This window comes from Copadichromis virginalis, linkage group LG11 (genome assembly GCF_057382275.1).
Source record: "Copadichromis virginalis isolate Kocher_CV1m ecotype Utaka linkage group LG11, C_Virginalis_male_GT1.1, whole genome shotgun sequence".
Taxonomy (NCBI): domain Eukaryota; kingdom Metazoa; phylum Chordata; class Actinopteri; order Cichliformes; family Cichlidae; genus Copadichromis; species Copadichromis virginalis.
The window spans coordinates 33,623,103-33,635,563 of record NC_140628.1 but is presented as its reverse complement, the minus strand read 5'-3'; the positions used below and the strand labels follow the sequence as shown (position 1 = coordinate 33,635,563).

The following is a 12,461-nucleotide window of genomic DNA, read 5'->3' as shown; positions in this document are numbered from 1 at the left end:
AGCATGTTGCCATAGGGTGTTTTGGTCCCACTGCTGCGTTGTTACTGTGCTCTTTACAGGATTAGTAAAAAATAAAGTTTAACCTTCAGCATGTAAATGTTGAAATGCAAATACTGCCCACTCACAGACTACCAAGGAAAAACCATGATCTAAAACTCTTCACAAGGTCAGGAACTGGTTTCTTATCATAGTCTGAGACAAATGGAGAACCTAATTTTGTAATGTAGTCATTTTAAATTTAAAAATCAAAGTTTCATTAACCTTTATTGTATTCAGCCTCATCCATGAAACCACAGAAGTCTCATACATCCCTCTTAACGTTATTAGTAGCATGCAGGACTCCATAACTCTTTGTTACAGTGGGGCAAAAAAGTATTTAGTCAGCCACCGATTGTGCAAGTTCCCCCAGAGGTACACTTCAACTGTGAGAGACAGAATGTGAAAAAAAAATCCATGAATCCACATGGTAGGATTTGTAAAGAATTTATTCGTAAATCAGGGTGGAAAATAAGTATTTGGTCAATAACAAAAATACAACTCAATACTTTGTAACATAACCTTTGTTGGCAATAACAGAGGTCAAACGTTTACTATAGGTCTTTACCAGGTTTGCACACACAGTAGCTGGTATTTTGGCCCATTCCTCCATGCAGATCTTCTCGAGAGCAGTGATGTTTTGGGGCTGTCGCCGAGCAACACGGACTTTCAACTCCCGCCACAGATTTTCTATGGGGTTGAGGTCTGGAGACTGGCTAGGCCACTCCAGGACTTTCAAATGCTTCTTACGGAGCCACTCCTTTGTTGCCCGGGCGGTGTGTTTTGGATCATTGTCATGTTGGAAGACCCAGCCTCGTTTCATCTTCAAAGTTCTCACTGATGGAAGGAGGTTTTGGCTCAAAATCTCACGATACATGGCCCCATTCATTCTGTCCTTAACACGGATCAGTCATCCTGTCCCCTTGGCAGAAAAACAGCCCCATAGCATGATGTTTCCACCCCCATGCTTCACAGTAGGTATGGTGTTCTTGGGATGCAACTCAGTATTCTTCTTCCTCCAAACACGACGAGTTGAGTTTATACCAAAAAGTTCTACTTTGGTTTCATCTGACCACATGACATTCTCCCAATCCTCTGCTGTATCATCCATGTGCTCTCTGGCAAACTTCAGACGGGCCTGGACTGCACTGGCTTCAGCAGCGGAACACGTCTGGCACTGTGGGATTTGATTCCCTGCCGTTGTAGTGTGTTACTGATGGTGACCTTTGTTACTTTGGTCCCAGCTCTCTGCAGGTCATTCACCAGGTCCCCCCGTGTGGTTCTGGGATCTTTGCTCACCGTTCTCATGATCATTTTGACCCCACGGGATGAGATCTTGCGTGGAGCCCCAGATCGAGGGAGATTATCAGTGGTCTTGTATGTCTTCCATTTTCTGATGATTGCTCCCACAGTTGATTTTTTCACACCAAGCTGCTTGCCTATTGTAGATTCACTCTTCCCAGTCTGGTGCAGGTCTACAATACTTTTCCTGGTGTCCTTCGAAAGCTCTTTGGTCTTGGCCATGGTGGAGTTTGGAGTCTGACTGTTTGAGGCTGTGGACAGGTGTCTTTTATACAGATGATGAGTTCAAACAGGTGCCATTCATACAGGTAACGAGTGGGGGACAGAAAAGCTTCTTACAGAAGACGTTACAGGTCTGTGAGAGCCAGAGATTTTCCTTGTTTGAGGTGACCAAATACTTATTTTCCACCCTGATTTACGAATAAATTCTTTACAAATCCTACCATGTGGATTCATGGATTTTTTTTTTCACATTCTGTCTCTCACAGTTGAAGTGTACCTCTGGTGCAAATTACTGACCTCTGTCATCATTTTAAGTGGGGGAACTTGCACAATCGGTGGCTGACTAAATACTTTTTTGCCCCACTGTACATGTCACTCCTCATCCATCCAAATCCTCTCAGCCAGAATAAAACGATATGTTTATCTTGTCTTTTGTGTTTTTTGATGGCTTATTAAGAATTATGCACTGCCGAGTTCAAAGTGATGATTGGCACCATGCCCGTGTTCTTACAGGAAAATGTACAGCAATTTAATTGATTTATTGCAAAAAGGCTCTCAAAAAGAGGTGTGTATATGCTCCAAAAAGAGTTTCTTATGATGTTCATACTGCTTGGATTTCTCATGGTTCTGATGGACAAAGTTTGACTTGTCATCGGTCAGGATAGATTTCATTCACTACAGATTTCAAACTTACATTTAGGCGCAATAGTTCCACAACTGAAGCTTTCTATGATGCATTTCATGTACTGCAGTGTGTTTTGAAAGTTTGAGCCCACGCCAACCATTTGGCCTTTTTTGCCCTCGTGGGATGAGGTTTAGAGACCAGAATTCACGCTCTGAGACCTTTCGTCTCCTTTCCACTGGACGTTTGCTGATTGGAGTCTTGTGTTCTTGATTTAGAAAGTTTTGCTTCTGTGCTTTTTTTTTTTTTTTTTTTCCCTGGAAAAAAAATCAAATCTGTCATGGTCCCTGTGCCTCACCAGCTGATTCTGTATTAGGCAACATGTTTTCTCTCTCTCTCTCTCTCTCTCTCTCTCTCTCTCTCTCCTGCCGGGGCGATGCTCATTATGGGCTCCCGCCCCTGGCCCACGCACCTGCTGCCGATCGGGATAATCACAAGGCCGATTTAAGACAGCAGCACTGTGTCACTCGTCGCTGGATCGTTGAGTTATCAGCGTCAGTCGCTCAGTAGATTGTAAATAAGGATCTGTGAGTTCGTTCCGTCTGTTCGCCTCTAACTATAATCTCTGTGTACAGATCTATCCCGGACCTTTCCCTGCCTGCCTGTCATCCCGTGGACGAGTGAGTGGATGGTGTTTCCCCAGTGTGGGGAGTGAAGAGAGAGAGCCTTTGGAGGACGTCAGATTCCCGTCTTTTCCCTCACATACCCCGGAACCCTGGACCCCCCTCCCCTCCCTCCAGCACTTTGTAAATAGCATCACCTGGTGTCGTTGTGTAAATAAAATCTGTAAATCCTGTAAGGAGTCCCGGTCTGCGCCTGAGTCCGTTAACTGAAACCTGACAAAATCAAAATCAAATCTAAACTTTTGCTTGGCCTTATCGTGCTTTTGAGTAAAGGCTTTGGAAATAGGACAGCCCTTTTTTTCTGAGAATAAAATTTGATTTCATACATTCTTTTACTTAATTTTGATATTTAAATATTGATATTATCGTGTATTTGCCACTTTTTCAATACTAGGTTGTGGAGGCAGCAGCTTAAGCAGAGAAGCTCAGACCTCTCCCCCCCATCCACCTCTTCCACCTCATGGGAGATGGATGGGAAGAACACTCAGGTGTTCCAAGGCCAGCCAAAAGACATAATCTTTCCAGCATGTCCTGGGTCTACCCTCCTCCTCCTCCTGATAGGACGTGCCCAGAACACCTCAACAAGGCAGCACCCAGAGGGCATCCTAATCAGATGCCCGAACCCTCTCAGTTGACCCCTTTCAAGGAGAAGCATCTCTACTCTGAGCTCCTCTACGTTCCACAACATACCAGTGCAGCATCTGCATCACTGCAGATGTAGCACCAACCCATCTGTCAGTCTCTGAACCTTTCCCCTCCATGGTGGTCAACATTCTCCTCCCTGAGCTAGAGTGGGCACTCCACCCTTTTTAGTTTTACCATGGCCTCAGATTTGGAGGTGCTGATTCTCATTCCTGCCACTTCATAGTCAGCCGTGAACCACTCTAGTGTGAGCCCGAGGCCACCACCTAATGCCAACAGAACCACGTCATCTGCAAAAAACAAAAACAAGATCCTGAGGCAACCAAAGTGGAAACCTTCATATTTCCCATTTATCAATATGCTAGTTAACATAAATATTTATTTGTCAGTACTTTTGAAAACTTCTGTATCCTCAAACCTTCTTAATATTTCTGTTTGCAGTGACTCTTTCCTGCTGCTGAACTGAGAGACCTTCAGAATGGCTGCCAGAGGGTGCATTGCATAACCACGCTCCCTCTGAAATACATCATATTATTTTCATACAGTTTAAACAAATGGATCATTCATTCCTCTAAATGTCATGAGTTATTATCATGTGAATATTCTTATTATGGAAAAGAGTTAAGAAGTTGGACAGAAAGTTACATAACACAAAAGCATTATGGTGCACTTTTCGGAGAGACAACCGCACTGAAATCTATTGTTAAGTTTAGTATGGATCCAAATGCAGAATAAAAATGGCAATAAAACAAATAGAGATTTATAGCTGGCAGTTAGTGTTCAGGGAAAAAAGTGAACAAATTCAAAATGATACAGACTGCAAAAAATAACACAGGAAAACAGGAGGGAGATGTGACACAGAAGAAAATAGTCAAGACAGCCGGAAAGACTTGAAGTACAGCCCAACACAAGACACCAGAGAAAACTAATTATCAACATCAAACAGGAAGCAAGTAAAACAGAAATGCAGAATCCAGAATATTAACAGTTAACCAGACGTCAGACTGAGAAACAGAATTTAAAGAACAAAAGGAACAGACAAGAAAAGACTTAATCTACCATTTAAAAAAATCTAAATGTGAACCAAAATGCAAGATATCGATTTTGAATCTAGAATAATGGAATCAGAGACTCAACAATAATATTATCTGCTCAACTGAAAAAGAAATCAGAATAAATATATAAAGTAAAAAAAAAATTAAAACTGAATTCAAATGCAAAAATAAAACAAAAACATATAACTATGTCTACACAGTTTGTCTACAAAACGAAACAACAGCGTAAAAAGAGTAGAGCAGAACAGTTCATAAGGTTCATTTGCACAATTAAACAACAGTTGAGAAAAAGTAGAACATAAAGTGACACCATGCTGTTGCTGACTTATGGGACTGTGTGAGTCACTCGTTAAAAGTACAATGCACTGAGCCATAAACCCTCTTCTACTGTCAGGCAAATGTCCAGGCGTTCAGCTAAAACTTTAATTTAAGTCTAATGTAGATTACAGCAATTTAATTGGTCTATCCAAGAAACTGTCGGATCCGCAATTTCCTGTGACCGTTTCATTTTAAGAGGTGCCACTGTGACACATGTTGAACATCGTAACGTCACAAAAGAAAGGGCTAGGCTTTTTAAACATCCCCCATTTAAGCTTCCTTTAAGTTACAACCAGCCTAGGGATTATACAATTCTGCTGCTTTGTGCAAAAAAGGATGCACGTCTATTCTTTTAGTAAGGCACATGGGCACTTTCGGTAGATAAAGTCACAGCAAAGTCTCAAAAGAGCTGACGCAGATGTGATTTGACGGACTGATCAGTGAGCCCTGCTCACGCTCCTTCAATCACTGTCTGACTCTTCAGCCTCATTGTCTACGCATCACTAAGCATGACTACACATCTGTATGCATGACCAAAGACACACATCTTTGTCTCCCTGAACTTGTGCTGAGTTTCCATGAATTTCCAAGCCCCTAAATCCTGAGACAAAAAGTAAAGTCAGATAACATGCCTGCCTCTTCTGGAGGAAGGATGCCCCTTGTGTCTCTGTCATCTTTCTCCAGTTAAAGGGAATAATTTCCCCATCTTAACCGAGGCAAGACAAGGAAGGCATGTGCTGTACATGGTGCAAAGCTAGTTTTTATTCTGTCAAAGCTTTCAGTTTGCTGAGTCAGTCAGCAGTCTCTGATGGGCTGAACATTAAAACATTTGTTGGTTAATTCAGTGTATTGCATTTCTATAACTTAAGGTTCATCTGTGTGTTATAAAAAAGCTTGTAAAGCTTAGAGGAGAAAGACTTTTTGCAGTGCTAAATGCTAATTAAGATAGGGAGCTAACTGCTAATATGCTCGTAAGTCAGCAACAAGCCAGGAGTAGTAGAAGTGCTGTCAGTGCCACAATTTATTTAATTTTAACTGTGCTGTTTATCCCATTTTGAAATGTGACATGTATAATTTAATTCAGAAAGGTTTGATAAAGGCGGCGAAAAGCTCTTAGCTGTAGTAAGGTATATATATTTGCTTTGGTAAAGCCCAAAAGAAAATAGAAGTTGTCTAAAAATTTATATTTTACATGCTAACTTGCCTCCAGCACTAGAAACCCGCTAGCTCTAGTTAACAGTTTTAAATAGGCCAAAACACTGATCTTGAATTAAATCTTTCACATGAACACGTTGCCAACAGGAAGGAGTTCAAGATCACATTTAATCAATAATTTTATTTAGAATCAAACATACATTCATAAATGTAGGCAAACTGCAAAAGCCACAACGGGGTTTTAGAAATAATACAAAAAGAAGAAAAAGGAGCCATATGCTTTCTTCATCTATAGGTCTATTTGCATATGGCACGTCTGTGTGTGATTTTTTGCTTATATGACTGTGTTTGTGTTTGTATGAGTGTACGTGGCTCATCTGCTGCCTGTCTGTGATGCCAGTGACACGGCCATAACCCTGAGCCCTAGACCACTACCAGCAGCTGAGACAGTGCCAGAGGGAGGGAGTCGCCAGCTGGAGGGAGAGGATGAGAGATATACCCTTCAAAGTTGGAGCAATGATACAGCCTCTCAACACACTTTGTCTTTGCACTTCTCATTATGTCTCAACTATCAGCAGTGCAGATGGGAGGATATGCAATAAGCATCACTCACTCCGAAAGCAAACCAGTGTGAATTTCAATGCTCCCTATCAGATGGTTGATCTCTTAGTGTTCTTTGAAAGTCTTCTGTAATCACATTTCATTGAGCTATGGAAAGTTGTGAGGGCGGTGCCTGAAAAGACACACAGATCTCCCCCTGCTTCTGGCTTACTTTTATCACAAAGGTCCAGGTTGTGTTGGTCTATAGCAATGGGACAAGTAAAGAAACAAGATGGAGGACCCCTTTGTGCGAAAAGTTTTCTTTGGAGACACAAGACTCCAAAGAAAAATTGATGTGTCACTGCTTGTAGAGTATATTTACAATTGCGACCAGAAATTATGGTGTTAAATGAACGAAAGCCAAAAAAGCTTTGCAGATCACCTCAGCACCTGCGCTACATTTACTTTACAAATAATGTTTGTTCTCACAGGTGGTCAATAATGAAGAGAGTTGATTTGGGACTATAAGGAACATTATCGTGCAAAAACTGCTGATCAGAACTTTCTGTTGATAGCTGGCTAACTACAGTTTTTACTCACCAAAGAAAAGTGCTGAGCGCTTGGAAATGAATGACATTGTTAAATATAAACTGAACTCCACAACTACAAACCCCTGCATCAAGTGTTACTTTATTGCCATGGAGGAAAATGTGTGTCTGATTGACAACAGGACTGCCTTTAATGTCAAGACGTCTTCTTGGGCTTCTTAAAGTCCTTTTGTGGGATGTGGTGCTGCAAAGCACCCGCGTGTAGGGATGCAATTTTTCTGTTGAGGGATCACAAAGCCTCAATTGGCACTGACAGGGAAATCTGTAGGGGTATGATTGTGAGGAATACACTGCCTGATCTGGACTCAACTGGGTTTCTATTTTTGGACCTCGGTGCTGATTACAGTCTATTCATAACGGACATCATGTTCCAGCATGAGGTTATTTATTGGTGCAGTTTTTTACCAGCACACCGTGTGCAGTGGCGGTATGTTTTGGCCCCTTAGGTGACGAGAGAAGCTGAACTGCCAGCTGATCATGACCAGGCAGTAGGGAAGGACGCCTGGTGTACAAATCTGTACAGTGTGGCCCCAGTCCAAGAAATCTTAAATTCCAACCTTCAGCAGACAACAGTTCAAAGCAGCAGTGGTGACGCCGAATCATAATGAGCCTTATTCTGCACCTCTTAGACTTTGCAAAACAATTAAAAACATTGCATAGCTGTGCAAGAATGTATGCAATGTATGCATTATTATAACACTTATGTTGCATCTCTCTCACACAGTGTCTATTACATTATCCATATATAAATATGGAGAGGCAGGGTTTATGTGTTACATCACTTGAAAATCAAAATCAAAACACCTCTGCCAAGAAAATGGTTATGTTTCCCTGCTCATCTTCTCCAGATACATATAAGGCTTTAGACTATTCCTCTATTATTAACATAATGAAAAACACCTTTCAACTTCAACCAAATTCAATACAGTATATTTCTTTTGCCCCCTGCTAGCCATTAGAAAAAAAACTTAAGTTACTTCTACATTCACTTGACTTTTCAGACTCAAGGTGTACATTCATGTTTTTTATTAAATAATACACTCAAAGCTTCTGCAGTGTCCTAAGTTAGGAAATCTTCCAAAAACTAGCCACTTGCAATGACTCTTGCAACTCCTGCATGTTGAATGGGCCCACTCAGAACCGTATATCATAAATCATAAATGGTGAGAGACGTGTAGAAAGGTAAGTTTGTCTAATTTTATTTGACCAGTTCTGCAAATCGATGAGCAGGAATTCTATCGGGCAATGTTGTAGCATTTTTGGATCATCTAGGGAGGAGGTTAAAGGTGGTCTTGTCAAATATTGATTTGACAAAACCCATCATAACAGCACTTTTTCTTTTGTTGAACTTGAAGATTTGCAGGTTAAATCTGCCAGTCAGAGCTAATACTGAAATCAGAAATACATTCCTAACAAAAGAAGTGTTTCCAAGTCTTGACTGAAAAAAAAGACTTTGCAGACAAAAGGTGGAAGATAAATTCCAAGTTGAACTAGGAGAAACAGCCACAGAGACTGACAGTACATCTGTCCAGTTACAGCTGTTGACTCAGTCTCACAGTACCAATCGATTAGCTGATGCAGATACACAGTGCCGTACCTGGCAAAGGCTGGTGTACATTTTCTCTCCCTTCCCCCGAGTTGAATATATGCATTTTGGGAAGACAAGGGTTTCCTCTGTGTGTGAGGTATGTGTAATGAATTAAATCAGACTGTGAGCTTCACTGCCTAAGTAACTGCCCTTCTGCACAGGCGAGAACGTTATAGAATGACATCGTACACTTTTCCTTGCATTCACTCTCCACTCGACTGTAAAAGGGCTTTAATGTCATTCCATTAAAGTGAACTAAAGCAACAGACTGTTACATAGACTTGCATTATCTGTATGATAATTTAAAACTGGTGGAGCAATGCAACATGTCAGCTTGAAATCGTGGAGGCTTCTCTGGAATACAGAGAGAAGGATTAATTTCCAACAACGATTTCTTTATTTTATTTATTTTTTAAGCAAACCATTTCTTCCTTTCCATACTCCCTCCCAAGAGAGTCGGTAAAACGAAGTGATGGAAAAAAAGTCCTCTGAAATCCTTCTCACTCATCAAGAAGTCTTATCAAAACCATGGAATGTGATTACGCCTGAGATAAGAAGATCTAAGTAATTATACAGAAGGATATGCTGTCTCTTTTAGGCTGTTGACCAAATCCATTATGTATGACTTAGTGGTTGCTTAGTGAACATAATCCATGATTACTGCACACCTGGGAGGTGGTGTTTGATATATTTCTGTGGATTAAAAATGGAAAATCAAGGCGATTTGTGATACACTACTGAAGAACATTTCTTGAGCTGACAGGCTGTTGTGAGAAGAGAATTAAAATGAGAAGAGACAGTCTGAAGGTTAGGACGCTCAGAGATTCTTTTATGCCTACTGAGAAGGTTTTAGTGGAGGAATAAAAGAAGCGGTGTCTTTGTCTAAAGGACATTCATTTTGTGGCCATCATTTCTGTCTTTACTCGTAATATTTTATCTCAAGACTGATTGCTGAGATCTGTTCAACAAGAAGTCAAACAGGATGAGAAAGATGAGCTGTCAGACAAACATCCAGAGGTAAACAAACAGACAATTTATTGGTTGAACCGCATATTTGAAGGGGAAATCAAAAGCAAACACACACAAAGTGTCTATTATAAAATCTCAATTATACAGCAAAAAAATAAAAAACACAAACTGTGAGCCACCATTGTTTTAAAACAACTGCCAAAATGTAATTGTACCATTGTGCATAATAAAAGTGAGCGAGAGGAAACAATAATAACTATTTTATAACTATATTTATGTCCTTTATTCATAAAGCTTTCTCTTTCACAATTTTCTTATTCACCAAAAACATGCAAATTAAACATGATTTAAGAAAATGATTAGAAATGGAAATGGAATAGGCATATCCGGTATTGTCAACTTACGTTTGGTGACACACTTGCAGCCAAATGCTAACACGTTGTCAGCGTAAAGCTCATTACTGTGAGGGTAGACACAAAGTTCACCAAACTAAACTATGAGGGAACCCTCATGAAAACACTGGCAAAAGAATAAAGACACTTAAATCACCATTATCCAGTTGAACATGGACCCTTTAAATGAGCTCACAAAGGCAAAATGGCTAAAGCTAAAGTTCGCTGCTCCATGCCAGCCACAAGCAAAATGCCTTGGTATGAGCCTTGGTATGAGCAGAGGATCAAAGTAGTTATGAGGAAAGTTAAAGAGAAAAGCAGCTGCCTATCTGCTTTTTTGTGGTAAGGTGCTGGTGTACAAAAACTCATCTTCAGTTCATTATTTCTACGTCTTCACAGAGATTGCTGAGAGTTGTTGTCTAAGTCAGAGAAGCTCCTGTAACTTCAGCTTAGGATAAACTGTAAAGGCTAATCATTTCTTTTATTGCAAAAAAAATATTTTGCATTGAAGAAAATTCGATTTTTGCTTGTACATACTGCGAGTTAGTGGAAAGAGAATTAGAATCAGCAGGTTATGCTTTGGAATTGGTCAAGAAAATTGCAATCCATTCATCTCTAATTGCGTTGTGTGAGAAAAATGCAAAAGGGCCCACAGTCTCTCACAGCATGAGACACAAAAGTCTTATGAGACATACTGTACATATAATAAGTACACAAGAGATTACTTTCGCATAGGGAATGGTGGGATATCCTCTGTTTACTTTAGTTCTGGACATTCTGACTATGTGTTTTCACTAATACTGGTTATACTGAACAAAACACTACCCACCACTCTCTTGGGGTAACTACAAACTGTACTCCTCCCAAAACTGCATGCCTCCCGGGGCTTTTTTTCTGTTTCTATGCATACTGCTAGTCAGAATGCTAACTTGATATTTGGAGGGAACACAACTACAAATGTAAAAATTGGAAGATGATTTGATCAGAGATGTGTATGTTCTGTTGGGTTTTATAACAACAAAAGAGAATTTACAAGCTTTACGGTCCTGGCTATAGAGTGTGACTGAAAGCACATGCTTTATGCACACAGACACACACTTACACATGTGGTGTTCAGATCCAGTGTACCCATGGATTATAAAAGTCTGGAGGAGATGTGTCCTTTCATTCTGTCCTTAACCTGCATAGCCTGTTGTCAGCTTGTGTGTGTTTGTGGGATGAGGTAGGGAATGGGGGCTGTATTTGTATCTATATCTATATGTGTGTGTGTTTGTGTGAGAGAGAGAGGAAGATGTGAGAAAGATGAGGGGGGAGAAATGGGGCTGTATTTGTTTCTATGCCTGTTTCTGTGCCTCTGTGTGTTTTGTCTTTCTGTTCCTGCGTTTCCTGTGCAAGGTTCCTACATTGTTACATTTTAAACACCTACACCTTTCTGCTCTCCCTTTCCCGCACGCTTTGGTCTCGGTTTTTCAGGATCTATTCTATATTTCCTCATGTTCTGTCCCAGCTGTAATTCGGGGGTGTGACACAACAGAGAAATATCTTTCATGTGTTGCTCATTGTTGATCAAGGTGGCAAAAATGTTCGTTATTCAGAGAAGCTCAGGGATTTTAGAAGAGAAAGATGAAGAAGACTTCAGAATATGGGGCCTTTATTGGACAGGACAAAGCAGACAGTATGCTGGAGGTTGGGGACAGAGTGAGAGGGAACGATACTCGCAGGAAATGGTCTGGGTCACGTCCCTGCAGTGAGTACTCTAGCCTTCAGTACACGGGTCACCTGCTCCACCAGGTGAGCTATAGAAACACTGTCTAATCAGTCTGACAGTCAGTTTGCAGACGATGTTGAGACTGATCATCAGTCAGCTCCAAAAGAAGCCAATCGCAGCCAGCAAGGGGAGAAATATCGATGAGCGTGAATGGCCTTCTGTGATATAGACTGACATGAATCTGCTTCTACTTCATTAAAAAACAACAAAAAACCCCAAACATTAATAGTGATGAGAGACCTTGCTATATATATATATATTTGCTCATGCTAAACATGTCTTTCGACTTATTTCTTGGTTATGATGGACTTTTGTTTTTTATTACATTTTGTCAGAAACATGAATAGTAATTTTATTTATAAATGTGCTTAAAAGAGGTAAATTCTAAGTATTTACTCTATATGTGTTCTCTATTGCATGGCAATGATATAACGTACATTTCTAGTATCTGTAAATAAATTGTTATGGGTGTTGAATAAGCAAGGAGCCACCACCTTTAGCCCGAGTTTTCCTGTGGACTGCATCTCCTACTGCTGTGTGTGCACCCACATTACTTGCATA

The 12,461-nt window shown here is 40.5% G+C and overlaps 1 long non-coding RNA gene across 1 annotated transcript; it reads left to right on the top strand.

Moving 5' to 3' along the window:
• Positions 1-2,531: 2,531 nt before the first annotated feature.
• Positions 2,532-3,045, top strand: LOC146699165 (uncharacterized). Its single transcript, XR_014922920.1, has 2 exons — positions 2,532-2,736; positions 2,818-3,045. It is a non-coding gene; the product is annotated as an uncharacterized LOC146699165 (long non-coding RNA).
• The last annotated feature ends 9,416 nt before the right edge of the window (positions 3,046-12,461 follow it).